The 13320-nt window shown below is 43.4% G+C and overlaps 15 non-coding genes across 15 annotated transcripts; 2 read left to right on the forward strand and 13 right to left on the reverse strand.

The window, feature by feature from the left end:
- Positions 1-74: 74 nt before the first annotated feature.
- Positions 75-146, reverse strand: TRNAT-CGU (transfer RNA threonine (anticodon CGU)). The gene has a single exon. It is a non-coding gene; the product is annotated as a tRNA-Thr (tRNA).
- Positions 147-693: 547 nt separating this feature from the next.
- Positions 694-775, reverse strand: TRNAS-GCU (transfer RNA serine (anticodon GCU)). The gene has a single exon. It is a non-coding gene; the product is annotated as a tRNA-Ser (tRNA).
- Positions 776-1462: 687 nt separating this feature from the next.
- Positions 1463-1534, reverse strand: TRNAT-UGU (transfer RNA threonine (anticodon UGU)). Its single transcript has one exon. It is a non-coding gene; the product is annotated as a tRNA-Thr (tRNA).
- A 465-nt stretch (positions 1535-1999) lies between these two features.
- TRNAS-GCU (transfer RNA serine (anticodon GCU)) lies at positions 2000-2076 on the reverse strand. The gene has a single exon. It is a non-coding gene; the product is annotated as a tRNA-Ser (tRNA).
- A 480-nt stretch (positions 2077-2556) lies between these two features.
- TRNAI-UAU (transfer RNA isoleucine (anticodon UAU)) lies at positions 2557-2651 on the forward strand. Its single transcript has 2 exons — positions 2557-2594; positions 2616-2651. It is a non-coding gene; the product is annotated as a tRNA-Ile (tRNA).
- Positions 2652-4141: 1490 nt separating this feature from the next.
- TRNAT-CGU (transfer RNA threonine (anticodon CGU)) lies at positions 4142-4213 on the reverse strand. Its single transcript has one exon. It is a non-coding gene; the product is annotated as a tRNA-Thr (tRNA).
- Positions 4214-4759: 546 nt separating this feature from the next.
- TRNAS-GCU (transfer RNA serine (anticodon GCU)) lies at positions 4760-4841 on the reverse strand. Its single transcript has one exon. It is a non-coding gene; the product is annotated as a tRNA-Ser (tRNA).
- A 687-nt stretch (positions 4842-5528) lies between these two features.
- Positions 5529-5600, reverse strand: TRNAT-UGU (transfer RNA threonine (anticodon UGU)). The gene has a single exon. It is a non-coding gene; the product is annotated as a tRNA-Thr (tRNA).
- A 465-nt stretch (positions 5601-6065) lies between these two features.
- On the reverse strand, positions 6066-6142 carry TRNAS-GCU (transfer RNA serine (anticodon GCU)). The gene has a single exon. It is a non-coding gene; the product is annotated as a tRNA-Ser (tRNA).
- A 480-nt stretch (positions 6143-6622) lies between these two features.
- TRNAI-UAU (transfer RNA isoleucine (anticodon UAU)) lies at positions 6623-6717 on the forward strand. The gene is made up of 2 exons: positions 6623-6660; positions 6682-6717. It is a non-coding gene; the product is annotated as a tRNA-Ile (tRNA).
- A 1492-nt stretch (positions 6718-8209) lies between these two features.
- Positions 8210-8281, reverse strand: TRNAT-CGU (transfer RNA threonine (anticodon CGU)). Its single transcript has one exon. It is a non-coding gene; the product is annotated as a tRNA-Thr (tRNA).
- A 546-nt stretch (positions 8282-8827) lies between these two features.
- TRNAS-GCU (transfer RNA serine (anticodon GCU)) lies at positions 8828-8909 on the reverse strand. The gene has a single exon. It is a non-coding gene; the product is annotated as a tRNA-Ser (tRNA).
- Positions 8910-9590: 681 nt separating this feature from the next.
- Positions 9591-9662, reverse strand: TRNAT-UGU (transfer RNA threonine (anticodon UGU)). Its single transcript has one exon. It is a non-coding gene; the product is annotated as a tRNA-Thr (tRNA).
- Positions 9663-12250: 2588 nt separating this feature from the next.
- Positions 12251-12322, reverse strand: TRNAT-CGU (transfer RNA threonine (anticodon CGU)). The gene has a single exon. It is a non-coding gene; the product is annotated as a tRNA-Thr (tRNA).
- Positions 12323-12868: 546 nt separating this feature from the next.
- TRNAS-GCU (transfer RNA serine (anticodon GCU)) lies at positions 12869-12950 on the reverse strand. The gene has a single exon. It is a non-coding gene; the product is annotated as a tRNA-Ser (tRNA).
- Positions 12951-13320: the final 370 nt, after the last annotated feature.

Consider the following 13320-nt stretch of genomic DNA (forward strand, 5'->3'; position numbering starts at 1 on the left):
CGTCATAAAAGGTTCTCTGTAGATGGTGCAACTCTGGCTTCTCTTCCCCGTGCTTTTTGAAAGTAATCCGCCCGAGGCCCTGATGAGGTTTGAACTCATGACCCCTGGTTTACGAGACCAGTGCTCTGCCACTGAGCTACAAGGCCACCTGCTGCTTGCTCACAGCCAACAACAGAAAGTGCAAAGAAACCATGGGTTTTACCTAGGTAGATCTCCAGGTATATGAATTTCTGGTTGTGTAAAAATGGCTGTATATCTCTGCATGTGTTCAGTACGTCATCATACATCTAATTTGCGAAAGCGTGTGTGCTTATGTTGGTGATACATTGTCGGTATGCGTTTGAGTATGTACTTTTACGGGTATGTATGTATTGAGTAGGATGCTGAACAGGTTCATGAGTTTAGATAGCAGGTCAGAATGATGGCAAAAAGGAACATGTAAAAGGCAGACAACTAAAAGAAAAAAGAATTTGGGATGTAAGCTTGGGAATTTACTAACTGCGCTGATTTTGGCTCCTATAATAGTAAAGAATAGAAACCTACGAGGAAAGTCTTTGACTAATTTCATTCTCCGCCTGCACCAATGAACTTATTTTTACATCTCTATTTCCATATCTGTACTCATTCCTGTCTTTCACAGGGAGGTTGAAAGACTTTGGTCTATGTTTAAATGCAGACTATAAAGAAAAAATACGACGAAGGTGGGATTCGAACCCACGCGTGCAGAGCACAATGGATTAGCAGTCCATCGCCTTAACCACTCGGCCACCTCGTCTGTTTGGGAACAGTGCTCGAGTCCCATGCTTAAAGAAGAGATAAAACAATGGTGGTGCAAAGTCAGTGAAAAATAGATCATGTTTGTCATAGTAGAAACAAGATCGTTGACTCGTTCTTCCTTACCCGGCCATTGATAGATAAACACATCAAGTTGAAGTTCAGAAAAATATAACAAGAGCTCCTGGAGGGTTCACAACACTAATCCAGAGGAAGGTGCTTGAGCTTCCGTATGGCACACCATTAGTAGTAAAACCAGCATAACGCAAGCTCCAGTTTCCCAGTGTTTGGCATCATTCAACGTTTCCAGCCAAGATCAAAGTTCAGATGCTGCTGCTTCCTGTGATGTCATTGAATTTAAATAGTGAGTGATGGCAATAACCCTTTTCCAATTAAATTTTGCCACATCAACGTCCCTGAAAATAGAGAAAGGCGTGCAACCCAGAACCGCTGTACTGTTCAATAGAGTAAGGGCTTCACCGTGATCATCTGCATCTGTCATCACAAGATTATCAAGGTCTTTTTCTTGAAGAAATTAGGTCCAGAAAGCCGACCTTCCCCACAGACTATTCAGACACCTTGCGCTTGTGGCTTTGTTTTAGGCCCGAATCCATTGGTAAAAGGTTGCACAGGTACAATGTGCAATATCAGTTCCTATTCAACAATGTTCAAGAAAATTACCATTTGGAGGCCCTGATGAGGATCGAACTCACGACCCCTGGTTTACAAGACCAGTGCTCTGCCACTGAGCTACAGAGCCCCTCAGTTTCTGATGCATAACAGCAACACAACGAGCACACAACATGATGTTTACTGGGTAGACATATTTGAAGGGTGTGTGAGAATGTATGTATATGATTGTGATTTGACCTGTTTTTTTCTGGGCGATTTTTTGAGGAGCAGCTAATTTGTGCGTATTCCGCGCAATTTTAGGGTGACTAATGAGGAGATGTGATGCGTGAAAGTTGAAAAAAACATGTACATGGCAGCAGAGAGACAATATGGATATTACCTTTGCTTTTTTAAATTTCTATCCGGATTCTGGCTCAAAGGGTAGTCAAGCACAGCAGATTGCATTCCTGCCAGTAACACGACAACCTTGTTTGTGTCCTTCTTAATCAACTAACATGCATATTTTCACTTTTGTCTGTATGTTCTTTGAAAGCCAATGGCAATGGTGCTTAGAGCAATGCAGATGTTTAAAAAAGATTTCAAAAGTTAAAATCGACGAAGGTGGGATTCGAACCCACGCGTGTACAGCAGATTAGCAGTCCATCGCCTTAACCACTCGGCCACCTCGTCTACAGGGATTATGTTAGGCATTCAAGTCTTTACAGGTAATAACACAAACATCTTCAAAATAGAACCACAATGCGTTCCTTGTTGAGGTACATCCAGCCGTTTGCAGGAAAACTGCCTCACTTGCTGTTGAGAAAAATTCATCAAAGTCCTGGGGTGTTTATAGGCATCGCCAAGATGACATTGGGAGGTGTTTCAATTGACACGTGTTGAATATGAGGAAGAGCATCATGCTGGCTCCAGTGGCACTGCCTGCAGCATGACAAAAATGTAGAAGGGACATTTGACTGCACCATTGGCTGAACATCAGTGGCAAAGTGTATATCAGGCTAAAAGGTAAGCTCCAGTGGCACAATATGGGCACTACAAGGCACCCATAATTTGGTGTCAGCTAAAAAGACAATGCCAGAGCTTGTGGGTGCTTTTGTACACTTGTGTGTGTGTTTGTGGGTGTAGTTTCATGTCGAAAACCAAAACACAGCAGCTCCAGTGGCGCAATCGGTTAGCGCGCGGTACTTATACAGCAGTACATGCAGTGAGCAATGCCGAGGTTGTGAGTTCAAGCCTCACCTGGAGCAACTTTGGAACTTTTTACTAATTCACCTCAAAACTGAATTATTGAACCAATAAATGTTCTGGACATTTTTTGGTTCACCTCAAGGTTTCCTTGATTGTCAGTTAATGTTGTATGACAGCTCCTCTGCCTTTTAGACATGGAATACTCATTGCAAGTTATTTATGGGGTGTTTGCGCTTTAAATACAGCTACGGAGGGTTTTTGAAAATAGAACAGAAAATAAAAAATGTCAACTGTTATTATACTCCATTTTCTGCTGAGCACCACTTACGGAAGACATTTGTAAAGGTAGAAAAAGGGTTACTGGAGTAGGATCCAGGAGACAATATCAACTTACAAAGAATAATGTTGTCTATTTACTGCATTATCGCCTTTGAAGCAAACCTCTGAGAATAAATACCCTTTCACTAATCAGGCAGTCACTTTGATAAAATCAAGCAGAACAAGGATGCTGATAGGAACTCGCCTCATTTGCATATGGGCTAGGGCTTCTGGGAGCCATGAGAATTAGGAGTTGAAGGTTTTGCAGATCGAGATTGCTAAAGGGCTGGGCATTTGCACAGACCTCTCCATGCCTGATTGGTGCCGAAGGTTAGTTGCAAGTGGTCCCCTGCTCACCCTACCTTACACAGGGCCATGCCCAGTTAGGCCCCTCAGGGCTAGGCCCGGCAGGGCTAAGCCCGGCGTTTGTCAGGCGAAGTGCCTGGACCCCTGCTCCTCATACCTCAGAATCTGGTCTAGCTATTGCAGACATGGGGAATGGTGCTTATATCCCATTGACAGCGCCCACAAGCTGCATACTAATAGCCAATGATGTGTGAATGCGGTCAGGGTAGCAGACATATAGAACAATTGGGTGGGTTCGCTTCCGAACTGGATGCACAGGAGCAGGAGAGAATGGCTGTTGGCGATGTATGCAACTTGCTCTGCGTGAACACATCTACCGACCCCTTCCCCTACACACACGGGCACATACACACACACACACACACACATAGCCATTGGAGCTATGCAGAGCTAATCAGAAAGATTGGTAATCATTAGAACATGAAAGATATGTGTTCATTTTTTATTAAACTTGTGGACTCCCGCAGAAACGGAGGGACTCACATCTCTAATTGAGGCTTGCTTACCTCTATACAAATGTGTTTGCTGGCTGTCTTTCTTCAACTGGTATGTGCGGTTGTGTCTGTCTTTGTCTTTCAACACGCCTGGCACGTTTACATTATCAAAGAGATGATTGTATGGAGATGGGGAACACCCCTCCGTTGCATTGTGAACTTGAACAGTCTTTTCACCAAAGCAGCTACATGCGACATTGCAAGGTTTTTGTCAGTCTTTGCCTGAAAACATTAGGCCTTCCTCTCGAACTCTATTTCACTCCTTCTGTGGAAGACTTCAATTATGAGGATGCATCCCGTCATAAAAGGTTCTCTGTAGATGGTGCAACTCTGGCTTCTCTTCCCCGTGCTTTTTGAAAATAATCCGCCCAAGGCCCTGATGAGGTTTGAACTCATGACCCCTGGTTTACGAGACCAGTGCTCTGCCACTGAGCTACAAGGCCACCTGCTGCTTGCTCACAGCCAACAACAGAAAGTGCAAAGAAACCATGGGTTTTACCTAGGTAGATCTCCAGGTATATGAATTTCTGGTTGTGTAAAAATGGCTGTATATCTCTGCATGTGTTCAGTACGTCATCATACATCTGATTTGCGAAAGCGTGTGTGCTTATGTTGGTGATACATTGTCGGTATGCGTTTGAGTATGTACTTTTACGGGTATGTATGTATTGAGTAGGATGCTGAACAGGTTCATGAGTTTAGATAGCAGGTCAGAATGATGGCAAAAGGAACATGTAAAAGGCAGACAACTAAAAGAAAAAAGAATTCGGGATGTAAGCTTGGGAATTTACTAACTGCGCTGATTTTGGCTCCTATAATAGTAAAGAATGGAAACCTACGAGGAAAGTCTTTGACTAATTTCATTCTCCGCCTGCACCAATGAACTTATTTTTACATCTCTATTTCCATATCTGTACTCATTCCTGTCTTTCACAGGGAGGTTGAAAGACTTTGGTCTATGTTTAAATGCAGACTATAAAGAAAAAATACGACGAAGGTGGGATTCGAACCCACGCGTGCAGAGCACAATGGATTAGCAGTCCATCACCTTAACCACTCGGCCACCTCGTCTGTTTGGGAACGGTGCTCGAGTCCCATGCTTAAAGAAGAGATAAAACAATGGTGGTGCAAAGTCAGTGAAAAATAGATCATGTTTGTCATAGTAGAAACAAGATCGTTGACTCGTTCTTCCTTACCCGGCCATTGATAGATAAACACATCAAGTTGAAGTTCAGAAAAATATAACAAGAGCTCCTGGAGGGTTCACAACACTAATCCAGAGGAAGGTGCTTGAGCTTCCGTATGGCACACCATTAGTAGTAAAACCAGCATAACGCAAGCTCCAGTTTCCCAGTGTTTGGCATCATTCAACGTTTCCAGCCAAGATCAAAGTTCAGATGCTGCTGCTTCCTGTGATGTCATTGAATTTAAATAGTGAGTGATGGCAATAACCCTTTTCCAATTAAATTTTGCCACATCAACGTCCCTGAAAATAGAGAAAGGCGTGCAACCCAGAACCGCTGTACTGTTCAATAGAGTAAGGGCTTCACCGTGATCATCTGCATCTGTCATCACAAGATTATCAAGGTCTTTTTCTTGAAGAAATTAGGTCCAGAAAGCCGACCTTCCCCACAGACTATTCAGACACCTTGCGCTTGTGGCTTTGTTATAGGCCCGAATCCATTGGTAAAAGGTTGCACAGGTACAATGTGCAATATCAGTTCCTATTCAACAATGTTCAAGAAAATTACCATTTGGAGGCCCTGATGAGGATCGAACTCACGACCCCTGGTTTACAAGACCAGTGCTCTGCCACTGAGCTACAGAGCCCCTCAGGTTATGACGCATAACAGCAACACAACGAGCACACAACATGATGTTTACTGGGTAGACATATTTGAAGGGTGTATGAGAATGTATGTATATGATTGTGATTTGACCTGTTTTTTTCTGGCCGATTTTTTGAGGAGCAGCTAATTTGTGCGTATTCCGCGCAATTTTAGGGTGACTAATGAGGAGATGTGATGCGTGAAAGTTGAAAAAAACATGTACATTGCAGCAGAGAGACAATATGGATATTACCTTTGCTTTTTTAAATTTCTATCCGGATTCTGGCTCAAAGGGTAGTCAAGCACAGCAGATTGCATTCCTGCCAGTAACACGACAACCTTGTTTGTGTCCTTCTTAATCAACTAACATGCATATTTTCACTTTTGTCTGTATGTTCTTTGAAAGCCAATGGCAATGGTGCTTAGAGCAATGCAGATGTTTAAAAAAGATTTCAAAAGTTAAAATCGACGAAGGTGGGATTCGAACCCACGCGTGTACAGCAGATTAGCAGTCCATCGCCTTAACCACTCGGCCACCTCGTCTACAGGGATTATGTTAGGCATTCAAGTCTTTACAGGTAATAACACAAACATCTTCAAAATAGAACCACAATGCGTTCCTTGTTGAGGTACATCCAGCCGTTTGCAGGAAAACTGCCTCACTTGCTGTTGAGAAAAATTCATCAAAGTCCTGGGGTGTTTATAGGCATCGCCAAGATGACATTGGGAGGTGTTTCAATTGACACGTGTTGAATATGAGGAAGAGCATCATGCTGGCTCCAGTGGCACTGCCTGCAGCATGACAAAAATGTAGAAGGGACATTTGACTGCACCATTGGCTGAACATCAGTGGCAAAGTGTATATCAGGCTAAAAGGTAAGCTCCAGTGGCACAATATGGGCACTACAAGGCAGCCATAATTTGGTGTCAGCTAAAAAGACAATGCCAGAGCTTGTGGGTGCTTTTGTACACTTGTGTGTGTGTTTGTGGGTGTAGTTTCATGTCGAAAACCAAAACACAGCAGCTCCAGTGGTGCAATCGGTTAGCGCACGGTACTTATACAGCAGTACATGCAGTGAGCAATGCCGAGGTTGTGAGTTCAAGCCTCACCTGGAGCAACTTTGGAACTTTTTACTAATTCACCTCAAAACTGAATTATTGAACCAATAAATTTTCTGGACATTTTTTGGTTCACCTCAAGGTTTCCTTGATTGTCAGTTAATGTTGTATGACAGCTCCTCTGCCTTTTAGACATGGAATACTCATTGCAAGTTATTTATGGGGTGTTTGCGCTTTAAATACAGCTACGGAGGGTTTTTGAAAATAGAACAGAAAATAAAAAATGTCAACTGTTATTATACTCCATTTTCTGCTGAGCACCACTTACGGAAGACATTTGTAAAGGTAGAAAAAGGGTTACTGGAGTAGGATCCAGGAGACAATATCAACTTACAAAGAATAATGTTGTCTATTTACTGCATTATCGCCTTTGAAGCAAACCTCTGAGAATAAATACCCTTTCACTAATCAGGCAGTCACTTTGATAAAATCAAGCAGAACAAGGATGCTGATAGGAACTCGCCTCATTTGCATATGGGCTAGGGCTTCTGGGAGCCATGAGAATTAGGAGTTGAAGGTTTTGCAGATCGAGATTGCTAAAGGGCTGGGCATTTGCACAGACCTCTCCATGCCTGATTGGTGCCGAAGGTTAGTTGCAAGTGGTCCCCTGCTCACCCTACCTTACACAGGGCCATGCCCAGTTAGGCCCCTCAGGACTAGGCCCGGCAGGGCTAAGCCCGGCGTTTGTCAGGGGAAGTGGAAGTGCCTGGACCCCTGCTCATCATACCTCAGAATCTGGTCTAGCTATTGCAGACATGGGGAATGGTGCTTATATCCCATTGACAGCGCCCACAAGCTGCATACTAATAGCCAATGATGTGTGAATGCGGTCAGGGTAGCAGACATATAGAACAATTGGGTGGGTTCGCTTCCGAACTGGATGCACAGGAGCAGGAGAGAATGGCTGTTGGCGATGTATGCAACTTGCTCTGCGTGAACACATCTACCGACCCCTTCCCCTACACACACGGGCACATACACACACACACACACATAGCCATTGGAGCTATGCAGAGCTAATCAGAAAGATTGGTAATCATTAGAACATGAAAGATATGTGTTCATTTTTTATTAAACTTGTGGACTCCCGCAGAAACGGAGGGACTCACATCTCTAATTGAGGCTTGCTTACCTCTATACAAATGTGTTTGCTGGCTGTCTTTCTTCAACTGGTATGTGCGGTTGTGTCTGTCTTTGTCTTTCAACACGCCTGGCACGTTTACATTATCAAAGAGATGATTGTATGGAGATGGGGAACACCCCTCCGTTGCATTGTGAACTTGAACAGTCTTTTCACCAAAGCAGCTACATGCGACATTGCAAGGTTTTTGTGATTCTTTGCCTGAAAACATTAGGCCTTCCTCTCGAACTCTATTTCACTCCTTCTGTGGAAGACTTCAATTATGAGGATGCATCCCGTCATAAAAGGTTCTCTGTAGATGGTGCAACTCTGGCTTCTCTTCCCCGTGCTTTTTGAAAATAATCCTCCCGAGGCCCTGATGAGGTTTGAACTCATGACCCCTGGTTTACGAGACCAGTGCTCTGCCACTGAGCTACAAGGCCACCTGCTGCTTGCTCACAGCCAACAACAGAAAGTGCAAAGAAACCATGGGTTTTACCTAGGTAGATCTCCAGGTATATGAATTTCTGGTTGTGTAAAAATGGCTGTATATCTCTGCATGTGTTCAGTACGTCATCATACATCTGATTTGCGAAAGCGTGTGTGCTTATGTTGGTGATACATTGTCGGTATGCGTTTGAGTATGTACATTTACGGGTATGTATGTATTGAGTAGGATGCTGAACAGGTTCATGAGTTTAGATAGCAGGTCAGAATGATGGCAAAAGGAACATGTAAAAGGCAGACAACTAAAAGAAAAAAGAATTTGGGATGTAAGCTTGGGAATTTACTAACTGCGCTGATTTTGGCTCCTATAATAGTAAAGAATGGAAACCTACGAGGAAAGTCTTTGACTAATTTCATTCTCCGCCTGCACCAATGAACTTATTTTTACATCTCTATTTCCATATCTGTACTCATTCCTGTCTTTCACAGGGAGGTTGAAAGACTTTGGTCTATGTTTAAATGCAGACTATAAAGAAAAAATACGACGAAGGTGGGATTCGAACCCACGCATGCAGAGCACAATGGATTAGCAGTCCATCGCCTTAACCACTCGGCCACCTCGTCTGTTTGGGAACGGTGCTCGAGTCCCATGCTTAAAGAAGAGATAAAACAATGGTGGTGCAAAGTCAGTGAAAAATAGATCATGTTTGTCATAGTAGAAACAAGATCGTTGACTCGTTCTTCCTTACCCGGCCATTGATAGATAAACACATCAAGTTGAAGTTCAGAAAAATATAACAAGAGCTCCTGGAGGGTTCACAACACTAATCCAGAGGAAGGTGCTTGAGCTTCCGTATGGCACACCATTAGTAGTAAAACCAGCATAACGCAAGCTCCAGTTTCCCAGTGTTTGGCATCATTCAACGTTTCCAGCCAAGATCAAAGTTCAGATGCTGCTGCTTCCTGTGATGTCATTGAATTTAAATAGTGAGTGATGGCAATAACCCTTTTCCAATTAAATTTTGCCACATCAACGTCCCTGAAAATAGAGAAAGGCGTGCAACCCAGAACCGCTGTACTGTTCAATAGAGTAAGGGCTTCACCGTGATCATCTGTCATCACAAGATTATCAAGGTCTTTTTCTTGAAGAAATTAGGTCCAGAAAGCCGACCTTCCCCACAGACTATTCAGACACCTTGCGCTTGTGGCTTTGTTATAGGCCCGAATCCATTGGTAAAAGGTTGCACAGGTACAATGTGCAATATCAGTTCCTATTCAACAATGTTCAAGAAAATTACCATTTGGAGGCCCTGATGAGGATCGAACTCACGACCCCTGGTTTACAAGACCAGTGCTCTGCCACTGAGCTACAGAGCCCCTCAGGTGATAATGCATAACAGCAACACAACGAGCACACAACATGATGTTTACTGGGTAGACATATTTGAAGGGTGTGTGAGAATGTATGTATATGATTGTGATTTGACCTGTTTTTTTCTGGGCGATTTTTTGAGGAGCAGCTAATTTGTGCGTATTCCGCGCAATTTTAGGGTGACTAATGAGGAGATGTGATGCGTGAAAGTTGAAAAAAACATGTACATGGCAGCAGAGAGACAATATGGATATTACCTTTGCTTTTTTAAATTTCTATCCGGATTCTGGCTCAAAGGGTAGTCAAGCACAGCAGATTGCATTCCTGCCAGTAACACGACAACCTTGTTTGTGTCCTTCTTAATCAACTAACATGCATATTTTCACTTTTGTCTGTATGTTCTTTGAAAGCCAATGGCAATGGTGCTTAGAGCAATGCAGATGTTTAAAAAAGATTTCAAAAGTTAAAATCGACAAAGGTGGGATTCGAACCCACGCGTGTACAGCAGATTAGCAGTCCATCTCCTTAACCACTCGGCCACCTCGTCTACAGGGATTATGTTAGGCATTCAAGTCTTTACAGGTAATAACACAAACATCTTCAAAATAGAACCACAATGCGTTCCTTGTTGAGGTACATCCAGCCGTTTGCAGGAAAACTGCCTCACTTGCTGTTGAGAAAAATTCATCAAAGTCCTGGGGTGTTTATAGGCATCGCCAAGATGACATTGGGAGGTGTTTCAATTGACACGTGTTGAATATGAGGAAGAGCATCATGCTGGCTCCAGTGGCACTGCCTGCAGCATGACAAAAATGTAGAAGGGACATTTGACTGCACCATTGGCTGAACATCAGTGGCAAAGTGTATATCAGGCTAAAAGGTAAGCTCCAGTGGCACAATATGGGCACTGCAAGGCACCCATAATTTGGTGTCAGCTAAAAAGACAATGCCAGAGCTTGTGGGTGCTTTTGTACACTTGTGTGTGTGTTTGTGGGTGTAGTTTCATGTCGAAAACCAAAACACAGCAGCTCCAGTGGCGCAATACAGCAGTACATGCAGTGAGCAATGCCGAGGTTGTGAGTTCAAGCCTCACCTGGAGCAACTTTGGAACTTTTTACTAATTCACCTCAAAACTGAATTATTGAACCAATAAATGTTCTGGACATTTTTTGGTTCACCTCAAGGTTTCCTTGATTGTCAGTTAATGTTGTATGACAGCTCCTCTGCCTTTTAGACATGGAATACTCATTGCAAGTTATTTATGGGGTGTTTGCGCTTTAAATACAGCTACGGAGGGTTTTTGAAAATAGAACAGAAAATAAAAAATGTCAACTGTTATTATACTCCATTTTCTGCTGAGCACCACTTACGGAAGACATTTGTAAAGGTAGAAAAAGGGTTACTGGAGTAGGATCCAGGAGACAATATCAACTTACAAAGAATAATGTTGTCTATTTACTGCATTATCGCCTTTGAAGCAAACCTCTGAGAATAAATACCCTTTCACTAATCAGGCAGTCACTTTGATAAAATCAAGCAGAACAAGGATGCTGATAGGAACTCGCCTCATTTGCATATGGGCTAGGGCTTCTGGGAGCCATGAGAATTAGGAGTTGAAGGTTTTGCAGATCGAGATTGCTAAAGGGCTGGGCATTTGCACAGACCTCTCCATGCCTGATTGGTGCCGAAGGTCAGTTGCAAGTGGTCCCCTGCTCACCCTACCTTACACAGGGCCATGCCCAGTTAGGCCCCTCAGGGCTAGGCCCGGCAGGGCTAAGCCCGGCGTTTGTCAGGCGAAGTGGAAGTGCCTGGACCCCTGCTCATCATACCTCAGAATCTGGTCTAGCTATTGCAGACATGGGGAATTGTGCTTATATCCCATTGACAGCGCCCACAAGCTGCATACTAATAGCCAATGATGTGTGAATGCGGTCAGGGTAGCAGACATATAGAACAATTGGGTGGGTTCGCTTCCGAACTGGATGCACAGGAGTAGGAGAGAATGGCTGTTGGCGATGTATGCAACTTGCTCTGCGTGAACACATCTACCGACCCCTTCCCCTACACACACGGGCACATACACACACACACACACATAGCCATTGGAGCTATGCAGAGCTAATCAGAAAGATTGGTAATCATTAGAACATGAAAGATATGTGTTCATTTTTTATTAAACTTGTGGACTCCCGCAGAAACGGAGGGACTCACATCTCTAATTGAGGCTTGCTTACCTCTATACAAATGTGTTTGCTGGCTGTCTTTCTTCAACTGGTATGTGCGGTTGTGTCTGTCTTTGTCTTTCAACACGCCTGGCACGTTTACATTATCAAAGAGATGATTGTATGGAGATGGGGAACACCCCTCCGTTGCATTGTGAACTTGAACAGTCTTTTCACCAAAGCAGCTACATGCGACATTGCAAGGTTTTTGTCAGTCTTTGCCTGAAAACATTAGGCCTTCCTCTCGAACTCTATTTCACTCCTTCTGTGGAAGACTTCAATTATGAGGATGCATCCCGTCATAAAAGGTTCTCTGTAGATGGTGCAACTCTGGCTTCTCTTCCCCGTGCTTTTTGAAAATAATCCGCCCGAGGCCCTGATGAGGTTTGAACTCATGACCCCTGGTTTACGAGACCAGTGCTCTGCCACTGAGCTACAAGGTCACCTGCTGCTTGCTCACAGCCAACAACAGAAAGTGCAAAGAAACCATGGGTTTTACCTAGGTAGATCTCCAGGTATATGAATTTCTGGTTGTGTAAAAATGGCTGTATATCTCTGCATGTGTTCAGTACGTCATCATACATCTGATTTGCGAAAGCGTGTGTGCTTATGTTGGTGATACATTGTCGGTATGCGTTTGAGTATGTACTTTTACGGGTATCTATGTATTGAGTAGGATGCTGAACAGGTTCATGAGTTTAGATAGCAGGTCAGAATGATGGCAAAAGGAACATGTAAAAGGCAGACAACTAAAAGAAAAAAGAATTTGGGATGTAAGCTTGGGAATTTACTAACTGCGCTGATTTTGGCTCCTATAATAGTAAAGAATGGAAACCTACGAGGAAAGTCTTTGACTAATTTCATTCTCCGCCTGCACCAATGAACTTATTTTTACATCTCTATTTCCATATCTGTACTCATTCCTGTCTTTCACAGGGAGGTTGAAAGACTTTGGTCTATGTTTAAATGCAGACTATAAAGAAAAAATACGACGAAGGTGGGATTCGAACCCACGCGTGCAGAGCACAATGGATTAGCAGTCCATCGCCTTAACCACTCGGCCACCTCGTCTGTTTGGGAACGGTGCTCGAGTCCCATGCTTAAAGAAGAGATAAAACAATGGTGGTGCAAAGTCAGTGAAAAATAGATCATGTTTGTCATAGTAGAAACAAGATCGTTGACTCGTTCTTCCTTACCCGGCCATTGATAGATAAACACATCAAGTTGAAGTTCAGAAAAATATAACAAGAGCTCCTGGAGGGTTCACAACACTAATCCAGAGGAAGGTGCTTGAGCTTCCGTATGGCACACCATTAGTAGTAAAACCAGCATAACGCAAGCTCCAGTTTCCCAGTGTTTGGCATCATTCAACGTTTCCAGCCAAGATCAAAGTTCAGATGCTGCTGCTTCCTGTGATGTCATTGAATTTAAATAGTGAGTG

Source organism: Ambystoma mexicanum, chromosome 13, assembly GCF_040938575.1.
Source record: "Ambystoma mexicanum isolate Mex_15411 chromosome 13, UKY_AmexF1_1, whole genome shotgun sequence".
In the NCBI taxonomy this organism is placed as follows: domain Eukaryota; kingdom Metazoa; phylum Chordata; class Amphibia; order Caudata; family Ambystomatidae; genus Ambystoma; species Ambystoma mexicanum.